Genomic DNA, 19,494 nt, shown 5'->3' on the forward strand with positions numbered 1-19,494 from the left:
TATGTTCCCACTTTCTCCTCCATCTTTTTCTCCCAACGTGGCTGCTTCCCACCCCTCCTCTCCTCTTTCCGCTTCTGTTCTGCCATCTTGTCCGCATCACTTCCCCTATTCTTTACTTTGAATTCTGTCAGAATGGTTCCTTCGAGCTTCTCATAGATGTGGCCCTAGACCCACCTGCAGCAGAAGCGCCAATGACCGATAAACCACTCCAGCTTCCCCGTAGCAAAGATGCGTATTACAGGCCTACAGTATTGTCAGCTGCGTGCAGTAACTTGATTGTTGTGATGCAGACAATATAAACATGCCTCGCAATAGAGCTGATCGAATGTAATTTGCCCACACGCAAATGGATCCGTTTTTCAGCCAAGCCATACTTTGCTCGTGAACTGCGAGTCACCCAATTTCATCTACATTTTTTACCCACAAAAAGGCAAAAAGGGACCAAATTGTAATTGTAACAAAAGCACATTTTTTTATTTATTTTTTTTTCATACAAAGGAATTGATTCGTTAAACAATATGTTTTTCTCAAAAAATGTTTGATTATTTTTAGAAAAAAAATATTTGGAATAAAAGCAAACAAAGGGCCTCATTCCGAGTCCGGCGCTAACCAATGGCGGTAGTAGCGCCTTGGTCGGCACCGGACCCGTACCGGCACCGCCCTGGTGGAATGGGAAATTACCGCCCTATTCCGAGATGACCAGGGCGGTAATTTCCCATTCCCCAGGGCTCTTCCCCATTCCCAAATGAGCCCCCATAGGACTCAATGGGAATGGGGAAATTGCAAATAACGGTGACCGTAAAGTACGGTCACCGTTATTGGCTAAAAAGCCCCTTTGCGCCCTCGTCCTTAACGCCTGCTAAGGACGAGGGCGCAAAGGGAACTCGGAATGTGGCGGTAAGGGATTACCGGCACCGGTCTCGTTAACGGTGACCGGTATCCCTTACCACCATACTCGGAATGAGGCCCAAAGTCTTTCGCCCCAAATAAAATCATTGTTTCAACAAATACAGTGTACCAGCAAAGCGATAGCTGTGCTTATTCCTTCTTTCCACTGGCAGGGTCTAGCCTTGGGGACTGTTGTGGTTCAGGGCTGCTGGTACAGGCCAGAAATCACATTAAAATGTAATTAATGTTGGCGGAAGCATTGCGCAATGCCCAGTTTGTGTCGATTAGTCTCTGTAATCTGGCCAACCCGCCTGCCTGCATATTAGATGGGAACCAGGCGCTTCATGCTGTTTGCTATCTTTGAATCCCTCCCTCCTTTTCATTATCACTGTATGTAGCGTTCACAAGGCCAGCTCCTGCCTCCTCATAGAAGCCCCCTCCTCGCCATTCTTAATGGCCCAGTGCCCCTCCTAGAAAGGTCTTTCTCCCCCTCTTCCATGAGCCTTGTTCTGAGTTGGCCGGGATTCATGCTGCCACTTTACCGGGCTAGCCGGCTACAGGTTTGCTAGTGGGGCACCTAGGTTACCTCCAGCTAAAAGCTGGACGTAAGCCCCGTGCCCTATTGGCAAAAAAAGCCCTCATTACCGGCACTGGCAAATCCCCTCATTAGCCCTATGGGATTCCATGAATGGGGATTTACACCATTACTAGTAATCTGGCGTCATTGCTGCCGGACCGGGTGCCGGAAATGGTAACTACGTTTGCCCGTATCCTGGTGACTCTACTGAGTTCTGTATTCACGTATTCACGTTCCACCATTTGTCGAGTGACAGCTTGGGTTATTTTTCAGGTTGGTGTTATCACGGTCGCAGGTACGAATGTGAGGTGACAGAATGTTACTCCCTATTCTGGGAAATAGTATAAGGATGTTTTTGAGGAGTAATAATCTAACTCCCTTTCTCGACTGCCACGTTTTTAGATCAGCAAAAAGGCCTGAAATGTTGTAAATAAATGAGCGTTTTCCTGCTGTTACAGGCGGTCCTCATATAAAGCATCACTACAGGAGAGTTCCTGTCTGTGGAAGGCGCTGCTCCTGCCACGGGCCGGAACACATCACCTGGGCCGTGCCGGTGGCATGTCTATCTCTTACCCGTACACCTTTGCTTGCTCTGTTTTGCGTGCTGGCCTTATTGTAAAGGAATACACTGGGTCGTTATGCTGCTTATCATCAGCTATGCGTATCAGCCTCCTTCCCTTGCCCATTTTTAGTGCATGGCCCCGATGGCCTCCATCTCTCTCCACCATTGCCAGCATTAGCACACTAGTGATGGCATCCATAGGCCCTCATTACGACCCTGGTGTTAAGGGATTAACGGTACCGGTAATCCCTTAACGCCTGATTACGAGGTCCCTTTGCGGGTCCCGACCTTAACGGCTGGTCTGTACCAGCCGTTAAGGTAAGGACCCGCAAAGGGACCATGAAGGTGATTATGGTACCGCATTTTGCAGTACCGTAATTACCGCCTTCCCCATTCCCATTCAGCCCCATGGGGCAAAAAAGGGAATGGGGAAGAGCCAATGGTAAATGGGGAATTACCGCCCTGCCAACCTTGGAATGGGGCGGTAATTCCCCATGTCACCATGGCGGATCCGGTAAATTACTGGCGTTAACCAGGGCGCTAATACCGCCATTGGTTAACGCCAGTGTCGTAATGAGGCCCATAGACTCCATCTGGTAGTTCTGCTCGTAATAATAACTTTTCTGGCCCTCAGTAGAGGATGAAGACCAGGGTGGAATTCACCCATCCAGTGACCCCTTTCTTAATGATGTGTCCATAGGATTTGATATCAGCATTCATTAATGGCCACCCATGATATTTAAGGGGCCTGAGGGCCGTTCAGGCATCTTGCTGATGGAAATGTCATTGCCGGTGAGGGTGCACCTAACGGGTGACTTTTCTTTGACGTATAGTATGACCCCTTTCTGTTCTTGTTGCTTCAGTTTCCATGACTCCTGAAGGGGTAGGAAGGCAGAGAAGCATGGTAAATACCACCCCTGTAGATATTGTCTAGTTTGCCTTTCTGAGGATATGGTACCCGAGCTGAAATTGTAGGACGCAGTAGACAAGCTTTGGTTGGAAATCCGTTTCTTAGCACACAAATCACAATCTTGTTAACAACAGTCTTGCCCTAATATTACTGAAGGCTACTCTGGTTCATTTGATTTTTCCTGTTGTGAAAATTCACTGAGAAAACAGAAATGAATAGCAACGTTGGGCATAGCATGATTAAGCAAATGTTTCCCCCGTATCCAGCAGAAGCAAGGTAAGCCTCCTTGAGGTACACGCGGCTCCCTATGAAGTAGCGTGGCTGGACACAAGGCTTGACTCCACAAGCGATGCCGGAGAATGCAGACATCAAACCAACAAACCATCATTGTGCACTACAGGTATTAGCAAAAACTAAGGGGGGAGGGGAAGGGGTTAATAATAGTACACATTTATTAATACATACCATAAACACAATCTGGATCAAAATGGGTTAAATCCAAAACAAATAAATACAAATAAAAAGGCATCAAACTAGTCCAATCTGATTAAAAGGTTTCTATATGTCAGGGGTCTGCAACCCCTTATCAAGGTTACCAGTGTGAATAATATTAAATGCATATCAGGCATTTCAGAATTACTCTAAACCAGATCATGCTTTTGCAGATTTAGAATTCTGCGTACTCCAGTGCAATGTTGGTGGTTTCAACTATCCCACGACACATCCTGGTTCAACTCTTGCCTACTGCCAACACATTTCGTGCCATTTTATTTTCCAGCTTCCTCTGTGTTCCTTGTACAAGTAGTCTGCTTGTCTCTCCAGAGCAACTTGGACCTAGGCCAGGTGAGTCCTTTTGTACCCTCTTACCTTACGGGTCACCACCACCAGTCTCGGCTCCTCAGAAGTTACAGACACTGCATGTGACACAACAAGGAAGTCACAGGTTTGCGAAACAGCTATGCAACATGTTACCCCAGCCCTAGGGATTGGGGTTGGCTTCCCTAGGCAGAGGAAGCACTCTTCCTCTCAGGTAGGGCACAGTCGGTATGCTAGTGCTTCTGTCAAGCAGACAGGGAGACTATAACGATCTTCAGTGGGCACCATCTCTCCAGTGGCTTCCAAGTGGTGACATTTCAGCGTGGCATCAAACTGATGACTCTTGCTATGTCATTTGCGAGGGTTCTAGCCTTACTCATTTGCCAATGATGCATCTTAGTGCTCTGTCACACACCCACTTTTTACTGCACAATTTTTGTGAGAGTTGCCTAGTAGCGCCCACGTCATAGGCCACCCGATACACATCTCACCTCCACTGTAGCGCTTCCCTAGTGATGGACTCTGATGCCTTTGGCACTGACACCTTTACACTGATGTGTCATGCCCCCATGTGTTGGTGTCAGCAGACCCGATGATCCACTAATGTCCCTCGCCCACACAAAAGCAGCCCCCTCTCCTGTTAGATTAGTCATTACCATTCTCCTTTCCCAAAGCCCAGGCTTCTTTGATGAATTTCCAGACAATCAAAATACATGTTCTACTCTGAGGACTGAGATAAAGATGTATTTTACTAGTAGCCTTATAACTTGTGTCTTTGATATATGTTATTTTAATATCAGTCTAATTTGGAGCTGCCAGTACCTTTAGTTTAGAACATTTCATTAAGGAAGTAGCTGCAGAGGAGCCAAGAGACATTCTCCTTTTCCCTCCGGCTGTAGACATAGGCAGGGTAGGAAATGGGCCGGAACAAGATGGTCCAGAGCCCCAAACCACTCAAGCTACCTAGCCCAGGAAACTCCAAGATCTGTCCCCAGGCCGAGCTCTCACACACAAGCAGCCAGCGCGCAGGAGACTGCGTACAAGCCTACGAGCCCTGTGCAGAAACAACCTGTTGATGAGCTTTCCAAATTGCTACATTTGTCTTGCCATTAACCGACTGTTAGGGTGAGTATTGTGACAAATAACAATAGCAGAGAGCCCAACTTCCATTAACTGCTCAAAGAGGGTTCTTGCTGAATCACTATCACAAATCACCATCACAGCTCATTTTTAACACTATAAAATTGTGGGCATTCGTAAGTTCCCAAAATGCTCTTTGTTTTGTGCAAATTGCCAGGCTTGGGTTCCTTTAAGGGATAGGGTGTTGGGTGAACTGGATTAGGGCCCACCCCTCAGCCGGCGCAGATACACCCACACACAAAGGAGGGGGGCGGTGATCTTAGAGTAAGTCTTTTCCATTTTTAGCACTGGACATACATCATCAGACATGCTGGCATGTTGCCAAATATTTCCGTAACCTTCATAGTTTCTGAGGTTACTGTGTACGTGTGCCACACTAGTTATACATCTACACGGGGATAGCAGAAGCTGCTGGGGCTAGTGGGGTCCCAATTCAAGAGTAGTGTGGGCCCAATTCCAAAGGATGTTTAGGGGCCTCTTTGTCTTTAGTTGGGAGGTAGCTGTGTGGTGCATAGATTATAACGGCAATGTTTCCTAATACAAAGTCCAATGGGTGATTTTCCCGGTTTTATCATTGGGGTGCTTAACATGGGCCCCCCGTTGAACTTCAGTAATATCCAAGCGTTTTCTGAAAATAAACTTACACACAAGTAACCCACCTCCAGTCTCTTTCAAGAATGATTCTCGAAAGACCAATTCATACATAAATATGTTTACATATATAAATGCTCAGTGATTCACAAGTGGGAAAAAAAAAACTTTGCTTTTTTCTTCTGAATTCCTACTGCTTATCTTCTTGTAGACTCCTGTTTTCCTGTCCTGACAAGTATCCCCTGCAAATTCTGCCTCAATTAACATCTTACTGGGATGAGGCCTGTTTTACTGGAGCTCCAAAATCATGAGCATCACAGATGGGCTGTTGACAATGAAAGGCAGTTGGAAAAGTTCAGCCACTGACCAGGAGCATTCCCCTGACAAATTATTTTGCACAGTCAGGACCTCCATCTTGGTTAGTGAAGGTACCTACACTCTGGATGACCCAAGGCCCAACCAATCACACTCACAGGAGAAACTTAATAAAATAAATTAGCACAAATTTACTGGGAATATACAAAACACTCACAGCCCCAAACACACAACGCATGTGGCCACATAAGGACCTGACAGCCACCTGCTTCACTACACCACCAGGGACTTGTGAAGAAACAAAACCCCCTTAAATATTTGGGACTTAACAGTGTGGCAACCGAATGGGTGCCACTAACACAAACAAATGATGGACTTTCCGTCCCGGCATGACCATTTCGCGGCAGATCTGCACAACAAAAGTGGGCAGGACTTAGCCCGCTACTTTTTGAACTTACAGGAAACATCACCACCCTGGATGAGGAAGAATGGGCAAGGTTGGCCAGCAAAATTGGACCAATCCCAACAAAGAAGGAGCGATATAAGCCAGAAACAGCAAGTGTGTGTTATATGGGTGAGGTCACAGGAGGTGAAAGTGGAAGACCAACAGATCAGTAGGAGGGTAGAAGGAGCCATGTAGTGTGGAGACATTTTCTGAAAACGGTAAGGTATATTGGCTAGAGAGTAAAAGTGGCAATGTAGTTTGAGTGTGAATGTTTGTGTGGCGGGTATAGTTGTTTTAAGGAGTGATTGTGGTGTGAATGGTACTGGGTAAAAGGAGGGTGACTGAGTAGTAGTCATTGGGAGAAGTAGCGGTTTGGAGGGAGGAGTAGTGTGGACGAGGGAGAAGTAACCTGGGGTTTAGGCAAGACCTAGGAGGAGTCAGAACATCAAAGGGACAGGAGATTGGAGGGAGGGGGGAGGCAGAGAAGTAGGAAATGGATGTGTTAGGCAGAATCCGAATCATGAAGATTATTTGTAGCGCACCATCCAAAATGCTGGCAGAACACTGACCACTGCATAGAGAAGGGACAGCTAGGGAGTCCCTGAGGGAGCCTTAGTTATAAAAGGCAGTTCTGCCTTTCGGTTCTCACCACTAGCAAAAGGCAGATTTTAGACAGCAGAGGTCACCTTCTATGATATGATATGATATGATAAGGCATTTATAACGCGCCTATTCACAAGTGTTTCAAGGTGCGATGAGGCAAGGGAGGGGGAACAGAGGGAAGACAGACAACGATCCTACTAGGCTAGGTGTCATTCAAATCTCCCAAGTACATGGAAAAGGGGAAGTGGGAAAGTGCGGGGGCAAAGGGGAGGGAACAGTGCAGTACACGGGATAATATAATAAATAAACAATAAGGAAAAGTACGGCCAGCAGGTGGCAAGTGCATGGGTCAGTGCAGACAACAGGTGTCAAGTGCTGGTAGTGGGACAGTAGGGATACAGAAACAGTCTCCAAGTGCGGGGGTTGCCAGGGAGTCAGTGCAGTTGTGTGACTGTCAGGGGAGGGGACCTGGACCCGAGATCAGAAGGTGGCCAGGTAACCAGTGCAGTTTCAATTTCAGCCCGACGTCAGCAGGGCAGAGGAGGAGAAAAAGCAGAAACAAATAGAAAGGTTTTGAGGTGCTTCCAGAACGAGAGATGATTCTCCTTAATTTTCAGGGAGGCAGGGAGGCTGGTCCAGAGGGAGGCCCCAGCCGAAGAAAGAGATCTACCACCAACTTGTTACTTGGAGAAGCGACTGACCCTGAGGGAGTTGGTGGCAGATGAGCGAAGAGCTTGAGAAGAAAGATATTTAGGAAGAGAGAGTTGAGGGTATTGAGGCCCCAGAAGGTCTTGTGGACAATGCAGAGGGTTTTGAACTTAACCCTCGCAGCCACTGGGAGCCAATGGAGAGATTTCAGTCTTGGAGAGATACGATCCCTGGGCTTGAGGCCAAGAACAAGTCTCGCAGTCCTGTTCTGGATGAGTTTCAGAGGGCAGAGAACAGAAGCAAGCAGATTTAGAAAGAGGCTGTTGCAGTAGTCCAGCCTAGAGAGAACCAGAGCTCTGGAAACAGTGAGTGTGTGGGGGAAGGAGAGGAAAGGAAGAATACCTCTGAGGAGGTGCAGCTGGTAGTCTGACTTCTTAGAGAAATCAGAGATGTGAGGAGAGAAGGAGAGTGTGGAGTCGAATATGACCCGAGGTTCTTAGCCTCACAGGTGGGAGCAGGAAGAGGGCCAAGAGAGGCCAGCCAGAGAGTGGCAGGAAAGGAGGGAGTGGGTGTTGCGATGATGAGAATCTTGGTCTTACTTACTTGGTCTTCTATGTTAGATTCCTTTCAACATCTGTGCACTTTTATTCCTACTTAAAATAAATCTCAACCCAGGCTTTCTCCCCCAACTCTGCTTCCTCCGAGCCTCATTGTGGCAGATGGAAGATTGGTGGAGATTATCCCACTCCCTTTCTGATCTTTCTTCACTCTCCTCTCTTCATCCTTCCTATGATTCTACTCTTCTTCGAGCAAAAAAAAAACACTTTTTCTGACTTTAATCAAGTTTACTCTCTCCACTGTGGTTGTCTCTTTCAGCTAGTTGATCTTCTCCAGCATTGGATCTTTCAAAGATTGAATATTCCCCGTCGTCAGACTGGGAATCCTCTGTAATTTAAAACTTATCATTAAAATAAACTTTTCCCATAGGAACATTCTACATAGATAGTCCCACAGGGCCTGTGTAGCCATCCACTCGTTTAGTCCCTCCGCCTCCATTGGTCCTTTTAAATCCTAACCAATGAGACGGCAGTGCTTAAGCTGCACCCCAGGCAGCAATCTTCAGGCACCATAGTCTTCTGACAGGGGAATCCTCTTGAGCTGCCTGAGCTAACTTTGAATTTATTGATACAACTTAATTTTTTCTTCAACCCAGTGGTGAGCCTATACTGCTGGGGTTTTGCCTTCACGTGCTAAGGTTTTTCCTGTGCTCAGGACATCATTTTCTACTAGAAATCTTCGAATTTTGTCTGCCCATAAGACACCTCATAGCAGAGCCAGATATGCACACTACCAAGTAGAAGACATTCCTTTTCAGGGACTGCAGCAAGTGAGGCAAGAGGGAGATTTGTATATGGGACCCCCACAAATACTGTATTTACCGTCTTTACCCTCATATAATTCAGTCCTGTAAATTTTTCCAAATCTTCTCTAAGAAGACCCTGGAGAACAGGCATGGAAGGCTTCTGCTACATCTCGAAAGCAGACAGATGTCCTCTGATGTGGAGTCATCAAAAACTGTGCCTTCTGCATCACCAAGGCCCACTGAGAAGCAAGCTCCAAAAAGGAGAGTTTCCTCAGTGGACAGAGCAGACTCTTCGCCTCCTAAAGCGAAGAAACTGCATGAAAAGACCATTTCTACATCTGAAAAGGCCACCAAGGTCCTGCAGAAAGGGGATTACCTCAAGAAAGGTAAAGACTGTGGAGTGGTGGTCCACGGGGTGACTTCAACGGAAAGGGCTTTGCCGCCATCCACAAGCAGCCTCACACCTTCCAAGACACCTGGCCCATCGACAGAAACACACTCATCAACCAAGAAAATCATTGCCTTGTTGACAAAAACCTCATTGTCTAAAGACTCGTCAACAAAACACTCATCTATGAAGCACTAGTCCACGAAACACAATTCGTCAACGAAGCACCACTCGTCCACAAAGTAATCGTCGATAGAAATACTGTTGACGGACAGCATCAAACTACAGAAAAAAGCCCAGTTGACTAGCATTTCATCGTCCACAGCTGTGGGAAAATCAACTGATGCAGACATTGTTGACGAGCCTCCTGTTCAGCTGATTCTACCAGAAATGGAGCCTTTTCACCAGGAGTCTCAAGTTCCAGATATAGGGAGCATAGGAGGGGCCACACAGCTGTCCCCAATAACTGAAATGGTGGAACTGCCGGACTTTCTCCTGCAGGAAGAGTATTTGGAGAGGGAGCCAAAGCCAGCACAGTTTAAAGAGCAGAGCCCACACTGGCAGCCTGTCATGGAAGAGATGTCCATTCGACCTGGCTTTAATGCATTTCATGCAAAGAAGAATTGAGGAATTTCAGAGAAGACTAGGCTGGCTACCCCAATACCTAGACAAGAAGAACCTACCCCTCGCAGAAACACATCACCTGCAACTCGTTGACCCTCCCGAAGCAGGTCAGCTGCAGTTTACTCTTAGCATACCTCATCATCAGTGAGTAGTCAACCCAGACAAAGCGCACACAAAAGTGTGTACCCTAGGGGTACATCTCCATCAGCTCCACATAAATGGATACATTCTACTTCTCCGCCATGTTCCTCTCCACAGAGGACTCAGTGGCCAGGACCCCATCTACTATTACAGTCTCTGAATGCAAAGAGGACCTCAAGGAGGACCCAGTGGACCCGGATGACGGGGATTACCATTTCAGGGATTTTTCTGACCCTGAGATGCATAGAGATGAGCTGAAGAAAGTAGAACTGCCCAGAGATACACCCGATGAAGAGCTGAATTAATGAGACACCCATATAATGAAGAAGCAGAGGCGGCACAACTCTCTGGGTGGGGATTCTCCGCCAGATAACATAGTCTCTTTTCATTCAACCATTACCAAGTTGGCTGACATTTTCAAAATGTAGGTTGCTACAGAGGAGAAAAAGACAGTCCTTTATGAACACAGAGACAAAAGACGCTGATCAGTTACCACAATACCAATCCTGGAAACGTTCTTGGAGGCAGGTGAGAAGATATTGGCCACTCCGCTCTTCACACCTGATAAGACCTGAGAAGAACTACAAGGTGCCTGAATTGGCCCCTTTGTGTCTGTGAGGACATCCAAAGCCAGACTCTGTGGTTACACTGGTGGCTAGAAAGAAGCTGCAAAACCCAGCATCTCCTCTTACAGCCCCACCAAACAAGGAGGGATGCAAACTCTAGGCTATGGGACAGAAGTGTCAGCCGATCCGCGGCTTCGCTGGCAGTGAGCGCTGGCAACGCTATGGCTATGATAGCCAGATTTGATAGAGAGCTATGGCTCAAGATGTCCTGACTGGTGAAGCCCCTACCAGTCGAATTTCAAGACAAAGCAAGGTCCATAGTCATGGATGGTGAAAGCGCTTCTGACCATATAATTGATGCTGCAGTGTAGTGGCCCAATGTGGTTTTCAACAAATGGCTCACAGCACAGTTTTATGGCGGCAGGCGTGGATGAAGGCCACCAATCTTAGACCAGAAGTCCAAGCGCAGATTTTGGACATGTTTTTTGATGGCCAAGAGCTCTTTGGGAAAATATTGATGACTGTTGCCCTTTTCGCTCTTTTCGAGGCTCAGGCGCAAAGTACAGATCCTATGGCAGGTCCTTCCAGACACAAGGTTCATCGTCAGGTTCCTACCAGACATCGGCCAGATACCACCAGACCTCTTCCAGTCACCAAACCCAAAGACACAGAAGGGGATCCAGCCAGGGCAGGGCCCGGGCCAAGAAGAATTGACTTCAGGACACTGCGCCTCCTGCATTGCACCCCAGTGGAAGGGCAGATAAGCAGCACCTACAACACTGGGACGTCACCACATCAGACAAGTGGGTGGTACAGAAGGTGCAAGGAGGCTATACCATAGTGTGCTCTAGCACCTTAAAGCATCTTGTGCGCTAAATGGAATTGCCAATAACGATCTCGGCCCCAAATAACCATACAGGCTCAAAGAATATGGCGGAACACAACTTTATTATCGGCATAAAATAAAGTAGGGCAATCTGGCGAATAACAAGCTGTCGTCCACACACTCACAACCACATTTGTTTATACAAAGGTTGTATACCTCGATATGTGTCATTTATGTCATCATCCCACGTGGCAAACTTTAAAACCTATTGAAGGGAGGGATTGGTTAAGGGAACACATATACCTACAGAATCTATAAGTGTTGGTGACACCATTGGCTGCCTCTTATCTGTTAGGCACGCCTCAAACTACCTCTAAATACATATAATACTGATTATAGCAGGATAATGGCAACAGGTTGCCCTTTGCAACATTGTATAGCATGTTGCTAAATAGACCCTCAGATTGGTTGGCATGCTTTCCCAACAATGGCCTTTCGGCTTGTTAACAGCACATAAGAAAAATGGACCCCAGGTGCCGAGAGTAACATCAGACTACGCCCCACTTTCCCAATTAGTCTGTCATCTCTCATCGGTCCGGCCCTAAGCCAAGGCTTCTCCTTTGTAGTTGACCTTGCAGCCTGTTCTCTATTTTGGGACTTTTAAGGGAGTGTAGGTACACCATTATCTTCTTCTTGCGCTTGATGAATATCCCTTATTTTCGACTTCTGAATCACGCGTGAGGAGACCACGAATGTGTCAATTTTGACCTTCTATTTACTACTTTTTGATTCAATTGTGCTGGGTGTCGTAACTCCTTGCGGCCTCTAGAGACTTGCTCACTTCACATTGCATAGGTTTTCTTCATCTTTAATTGTCCACTACTTGGATCTTACAGATGTTTTCTTCTTTGCTTAATTTAATAGAAATATGTCTTACGTACATGGTTTATCCTTTTGACTCCCCTTGTGCCTTGAAATTATTCCTTGATCCCAGGCCAATAGACTCCTTTTTATTCCTCACATGAAGCTGTATTTCCAGCATCTCCTGACTCGGCAGCCCTGTTCTGTCTCTGAGGTAGCTTGATTGGTTTGAACATGAGTCCAACGTCCATCTTTCCATCATGGCTGCCTTTTCCACAGTATGTTCTCTCCAACAGCAAGCTTCAATATGTCTCATCTGCCTTCCGCTTCTGCATACATAGAGCTACCTCAGCTCTACTCACTTATTTCTTTAGTGCATATGAGTTCTTCATTTCTGATTACATGCTTCTCTTGTTACTCCAGTTACACTTTGTCCTTTAAACATTTTCATATCGTTTCAATGTGTCTTCGTATGTCTCCTTCATGACGTTACTCTGCTCTTGTCAGATTTCACTTATAACTATATTGAGTTAATTTATTTATTTATATATTTATAGTGCGCCAGAAGCCTGCAGGCATCAAGGTGCAAGAGGCAGAAGGAGTAATTCGACATCAAGAATCAGAAGTTATTTATTCAAAAAGGACTGTTTTCAAACGTTTCCTAAAAGACATGTGATTCCCATCTACACAAAGGTCTTTAGGGAGGTTATTCCATAAACGTGCCGCCTGCCCCTTCACTCATTTGCTCTTCGGGATGACCAAACGAGCGGAGTCACTAGATCCTGTTGCTCTCTTAGGACAAACAAAACTTATGGAGTCTTTCAGGTAGGTTGATGCATTGCCGTAAAGGCATTTGTGCACCACAGAACGAATCCCGTCGTCTACAGAAAGCCAATGCAGGTTTTTACGATGCCTGGAAATGTGTTCTCTCCTAGGAATGTTTTTATCATGCGTTCAGCATCGTTTTGTAGGATTTATAGTTTTTGAATCCAACCCTTTCCTTCACCACCCAATAGGGCAGTGCAATAGTCTATACATGGCATAATCAATGCGTGAACTATGGTGGTTCAATTTGCTTCTGAGACAAAGGGTTTAAGTAACCTAAGTAGTCTCAGGTGATATTGTGCTTTGTTCGTGGTGTCATGAATTTGAGCAACTTAGTTGAGAGAGGCCGCAAGTCCGACACCCAGGGTCTTAACCTTCATGACAGTGCTAACTTGATAATTTGGGATCAGAAAGCTCGAAAATGTATCATCAAGTTTCGAGCCAAAAATAAGAAGCTCTGTTTTAGCCGCATTAAGGCACATGCCATTGTTGGTCATCCAGCTTTGGATACTACTAGAGATCCTCAAGATTTGATAAGAATATTTTTCCAGCATTGGATCTTTCATGGAATCACATGCTTAGAATATTGCCCGTCGTCAGGCTGGGAATCCTCGGTATATTTATTAAATGTCTTCCATTGGAAAAAACTCAACACTTCTGTGTCCTATCTATGCCCTTTTGGGCCACTTACTCATGACCCAATAGGACATACGGTATAAAGAGCCCCGCCCCCGCGGCTCCCTTCAGATTTCAACCGTCCACAAAGTAGCGGGAGCACCTCGTGTTTCTACTCTTTACAAGGTTCAGTTTCTCCTTCCCAATGTCTGGAAAGGCGTTGTTCCGCCTATATGCCACGGGCAGACTGAAGGGCACATGGATTGCCTTTATTGTCTTCACCCGCATCATTCTGGGGACATCTGTGAGATTTGTAAGGGATTCACACAGAAGACGCTGAGAGACCGTAATAGGCGTCTAGTGGCGTGGCTGAATGAAGGGGCCACCCTTCATCGGAGGTAGGGTCTGCACACAGTCTGTCATCGAGACCTAAGTTCCCGGTAGTTCATCGCCACTCTGTATCTTCAGAGCCTCCGGCAAAGAAGCCACGTCCTATGGAAAAGCATCCCTCGTTGGGAAAACATCCAGCGAAAGACTCCTCTTCGTCATCAAAGCATGGTCGTGTGGACCGGGACCGCCAACAAGGGAAATCTTCCTCTTTGTCAAAAAAAAGACAGGAAAGATCCTTTAAAGACCTCCTCCTCAGGGGACCATCACAGGTCTTCCTCGAGTAGAGACTCGACGAAGCATAGGTCTAGCTCCAAAAAGGCGGGATCACCTAAAGAGCCTGCGTCACAACTACCACCTCTGTCAGCGGGTTCACTACCACCTGCGCAGGCAATACCTGCAGTGGCATCGTCGACCCCTGCAGCGACGATTGAAGTGGCGTTGACGGTGGATCCTCCAGAGGTTTGGCAACCGGCAGTGTACGATACAGTTTTGCCAGATACCCTATTGCAGCAGGAATCGGCTTTCTCAGTATCGTCGATGGAGGAAGACCATGAACAGATTGCTTGTCCAGCTGATCTTGTCTTGCAGGGTGTTGGCTCGTCGACAGTCTCGGGAATGCAAAATGCCACTGTTACATCGTCTTTGCTAAATCCACAGTCAGTGTTATCCTTACAAGTATTAACCACGCTGCAGTCTCTCTTAAGCCAATTAGATGCTAGGTTACCCCCCGCAGGTACACCTCCAGGGATACCAGTGATACCTGCGGACGACGTGCCAGGTCCCGTTCCACGGTCAACGTCAACGACTGGTTTGCCGGCCTCCCGTCCGGTTAGCGAGGAACCTCCCTGCTCACACCCGGAAGAAGGGGAATTGCAAGATTTGGAGTCAGATCAAGGGCCTAGAGACTCCTTCTCTGACATTTCATCGTCCCCTTCGAGGGAACCTACATGGGAATCGGAGGCAGAAGTGGAAGCTCCTAGAAGCCTGGCCCAGCCGTCCCCGCCAGATGATATCGGCTCCTTTCACTCTATGATGGGGAAAGCCTGTATTGAATCTGACCCTAGAAGAAGAAAATTAGGAATGCTTCTTATTTGACCATATGAGGAAGAGGAGGAAGTCAGTCTTCTCGGTTCCCATTCTGGACCACGTCTGGCAGGAACGCTTACGAACCATGTGCCATCCATTTTCCGAACCTGCAATCAAGGGCAGGTTGGAAAAGAAATTCAAAGCTCCGGATTTTACTCCTAAATGTTTGACCGCACAGCCCTCCCGGATCGGTAGTGTCGACAGCGGCTGCCAGAAGAGCCAGATCGCAACACAAGTGTACAACACCTCCGGACAGTGAGGCTAGAAGGTAGAATGCCTTTGGTAAGAAGGTCTTGTCAGTGGGAGCGACGACAGTCAAGGCGGCTAACTCGTTAGCTATCATGGCAAGATACAACAGGGAAATGTGGCATCGCTTGGCCCCCATCCTGGAACACCTGCCTGAGGAGTACAGGAAAACGGCCATGTTACTGTTGCGTGAGGGGGAAGAGGCATCAAACCACTCTATCAACATCACTGTAGACTTGGCAGAGTCGGGATTCAAACAAATAATTAACAGAGTGCTGTTAAGAAGACAAGCCTGGTTAAAATGTACGAACTTTAGGCCGGAGGTCCAATATAAGGTGCTCGATATGCCATGTGAAGGTGAGCAGTTATTCCGGGAGAAAGTGGACAAAGCCCTTAAAGGCATGAAGGAAGATTCAGACACAAGCTGTCCAAGCAACACGAAGAAGTTGAGATTTCCAGGTTTCTAGGAGAAGAGCAGGACAGTCTTCGTCCACCAAAAGCAAGCAATCAAAGCCCCAGCAATGACAATCTTCAGGACGTCCTGGGAGGCAGAGCGTCCTGTCCCGTCGATGAGTGGGAAAGAATACCATCAGAACGTTGGGTGTTGGACACAGTGAAACCTCTGACCTGTGAGCCATTCGGGACAAGAACACGCGATCGCCTGAATCCACTGCATTGCAGCGTTTCACTCTAAACAGCAGGCGAGCAATGTTCTCGCTACGATAACCAACCGTATTGATTACGCCACCTCTGTTCAGGATCCCTCCTAACCACAGGCAGCCGATAGGAATGGCCACCGCAAGGACTTTGAAGTCCTCTCAGTGTACTTAGACACTCTGACTCCTCGAGCCACTGCGCTCTACAGACCTGACCACATAGGATACTTCCTCCATACGAATATCCCGTCCTAATGAAGGCCTACACCACCTAAGCTCATTTAGCTTACCTTTTGGCCAAAACACTGTCGTGTTGACTTGTTTTTTTGTGTGTTGCTGTTGTTCAACCCTACATTGTGTTTAACGTACTTATGCTGTTTATCAAGCTACTACTGGACTAAGTTCTCTAGTTTCCTTCCCAAGGATACCATAGAGAACGTAGAAGCTATAGAATTGTGTCTTACAAATATTCAACATTTGTTCTTTAGAATTTAGGTACTATACCACGAAAATTCATAAATGTTGAGGTATCTTATGTTATAGCTAATAAAGTGTATCTAATACACCCACTGCAAACAAAATAAAAACCCAAACTGCGGTGTACAGAATTCTCCAGTCAGAATTTGTCAGGAACCAATGTGTATGACACTGAGTCCACCACGTCACGGTGTGACTAATTCAGGAATCTGTTTGTTCTCCCTTCAGCAGTAATTTTCACATGACCTTGCTCACTTTTGTTCTATATATAACACAGTAAAACTAGGCCACTCCTTGCAGTTCATGAACATACCATCTCACATTCCACCTGAGTACTCGGCGCAACCACATCTTCACATATTACAGCAGGAGGTTGTGCTTATGCTGCAAAAAGGGGCTATAGAATTTGTTCTGGTGGCCGAGAGAGGTCTAGGAGTTTACTCCCGTTACTTCGTGGTCAAAAAACCCAACGGCATGTGGCGACCCATTCTGGACCTTCGAGCTCTCAACAAGACTCTGCGACACCTGAAGTTCAAAATGCTTACACTTCAGGACGTCATCCGGTCTATACAGCCGGGGGATTTTCTGGCATTGTTAGACCTAAAAGACGCATATTTCCACATACCCATGCGTCGACAACACAGAAAATTTCTAAGGTTCGTGGTCGGTCAGAGTCATTGCCAATTCAGAGTGCTTCCATTCGGCCTAAAATCATCTCCCAATACGTTCACGAAATGCTTGTCTCCAGTGGCAGCATGGCTATGAAGAAAAGGTCATCACGTCTAGCCTTACCTGGACAATTGTCTGGTAAGGGGCTCGTCGCCGGCAGTGGCGCAAGTGAGCCTAGAGGCCACCATGCAACTGCTGCAGCGGTTAGGCTTTGAAATCAACTTCGAAAAATCCTTTTAAGCTCCCTCAAGGCGCTTGGTATTTTTGGGTGCAGAATTCCAAACTCATTCAGGACTAGTGAAGCCGTCCTTAGAGAGAGAGTTCAAAAACTCAAACAAAAAGCGAAGGAGTGGAAAACTGGTACCAGGGTGTCAGTCAGAAACTACATGTCGCTGCTAGGAGCCATGGCATCATGTATTGCGTTAGTGAACAACTGTTGTCTCTTCATGAGACCGATACAGGAATTTCTGGCAGACCGATGGTCTCATTGTCGTGGATTGTGGTCCGACAAGTTGAGCATCAGCAGCAAGCTTCTACAAGCGCTTCAGTGGTGGCAACTCTCGGACAATCTGACGAGAGGGATGCCCTTGCAGGAACCAGATTTTCAGTTAACGGTGGTAACGGATGCATCTCAGACAGGATGGGGAGCCCATCTGGGATCCCAACAGGTTCAAGGCCAATGGTCCCCAGGAGAGTCGACCTTTCACATCAATGTGTTGGAGTTAAGAGCGGTACGTTGGGCTCTGAAATCATTTCTACCAGTGGTGAGAATATTAACGGACAATACCACAACAGTGTTCTATCTCAGGAAGCAAGGAGGCACTCATTCCAGAATGCTCTCGACCAAAGCTCAGGAAATATGGCATTGGGCCCTCGAACAGGAGATAAACATAGTGGCTTACCATCTGCCAGGGGTGAACAATGTGCAAGCAGACTCTCTCAGCAGAGAGATGAATCAACTGCACGGGTGGGAATTGAACGATCAACAACTGTCGAGCATCTTCAAGAAATGGGGTCATCCTCCTCTGGATCTTTTCGCAACCCGAGAGAACAAGAAGTGCACATATTTCGCCAGCAGATGGCCACAGCCCTGCTCCTGGGGCAGGCATTTTCCTTCCCGTGGACAGGCAGGTTCGCGTAGGCATTCCCTCCTTTTCCCCTCATTGGACGGACCCTCCAGTGCGTTCACAAATATCCATGTCGTGTGATTCTAATTGCTCCTCACTGGGCGAGACAGACGTGGTTTTCGGACCTGCTCCAGCTGTCAGTGATGGAGCCAGTGAGGTTCCAGAAGACTCCGGACCTTCTATCTCAAGACAAGGGATCGATTTGGCATCACGACCTGGGCTCCCTCAGCCTGACGGCGTGGCTCCTGACTTCTCTGAGTTTGGGGCCCTGAACATTTCTTCAGATTGCCGGCAAATTTTAGAGGCAGCGCGGGCTCCGTCCACAAATACTCCATATGTGTGTAAGTGGAAAAGATTCTGTGTGTGGTGTAGGGATCAACCGGGGGTGGACTCTCTAAACATTGCGTCAGAACCAGTTCTGCCATATTTGCTATACTTAGCGAAAAAAGGGTTGTCTTTCTCCTCCATAAAGGTTCACTTGGCAGCCATTTCAAGATTTTCTCGTAAAAGGCATTCTCCATTGTTCAGCGATCGACTGGTTAAGCATTTCCTGAGAGGGTTATTTCGGACATTTCCTCCAGCCAAAAAGTTCCCTCCTAATTGGAGTCTCAATCTGGTGCTGTCAGGACTAATGAATGCTCCTTTTGAACCTATGTCATCATCATCCCTGAAATTTTTGTCATGGAAAATGGCTTTTTCGGTGGCTATTACTTCAGCAAGAAGACTGTCAGAGCTGCAAGCACTGGTGATTGATCCCCCATACTTGCGATTCTTCAAGGACAAGGTGGTGTTGGCAACCAACCCTCATTTTATACCAAAAGTTCCGACTACATTCCACAAACATTCTTCGATCGTGCTGCCAACATTCTTCGTGGCAGCCTCTTCTTTCGCAGAAAAAGCTCTCCATACGTTGGATGTCAAAAGAGCATTGAAGTTTTATCTGAGTCGTACTCACGATTTTAGGCGTACGAGAAAACTGTTTGTGACTTATGGTCCTTCTTTAAAAGGAAAACCCATCTCCAAACAAGTACTAGCCCGCTGGGTGTCGTCAACTATTGCCTTCTGCCACTCTAAAGCAGGGAAGCCTCTGGAAAGACGTCCAAAGGCTCACTCAACAAGATCCACCTCATCATCGGCGG

At 46.9% G+C, this 19,494-nt stretch overlaps 1 protein-coding gene across 7 annotated transcripts in view; it reads left to right on the forward strand.

Annotated features, from left to right (window-relative positions):
- Positions 1-19,494, forward strand: part of RYR3 (ryanodine receptor 3) — a 1,751,462-nt gene that overhangs the window by 603,907 nt on the left and 1,128,061 nt on the right. The window lies entirely within an intron of this gene.

Source organism: Ambystoma mexicanum, chromosome 14, assembly GCF_040938575.1.
Source record: "Ambystoma mexicanum isolate Mex_15411 chromosome 14, UKY_AmexF1_1, whole genome shotgun sequence".
NCBI classification, from domain to species: domain Eukaryota; kingdom Metazoa; phylum Chordata; class Amphibia; order Caudata; family Ambystomatidae; genus Ambystoma; species Ambystoma mexicanum.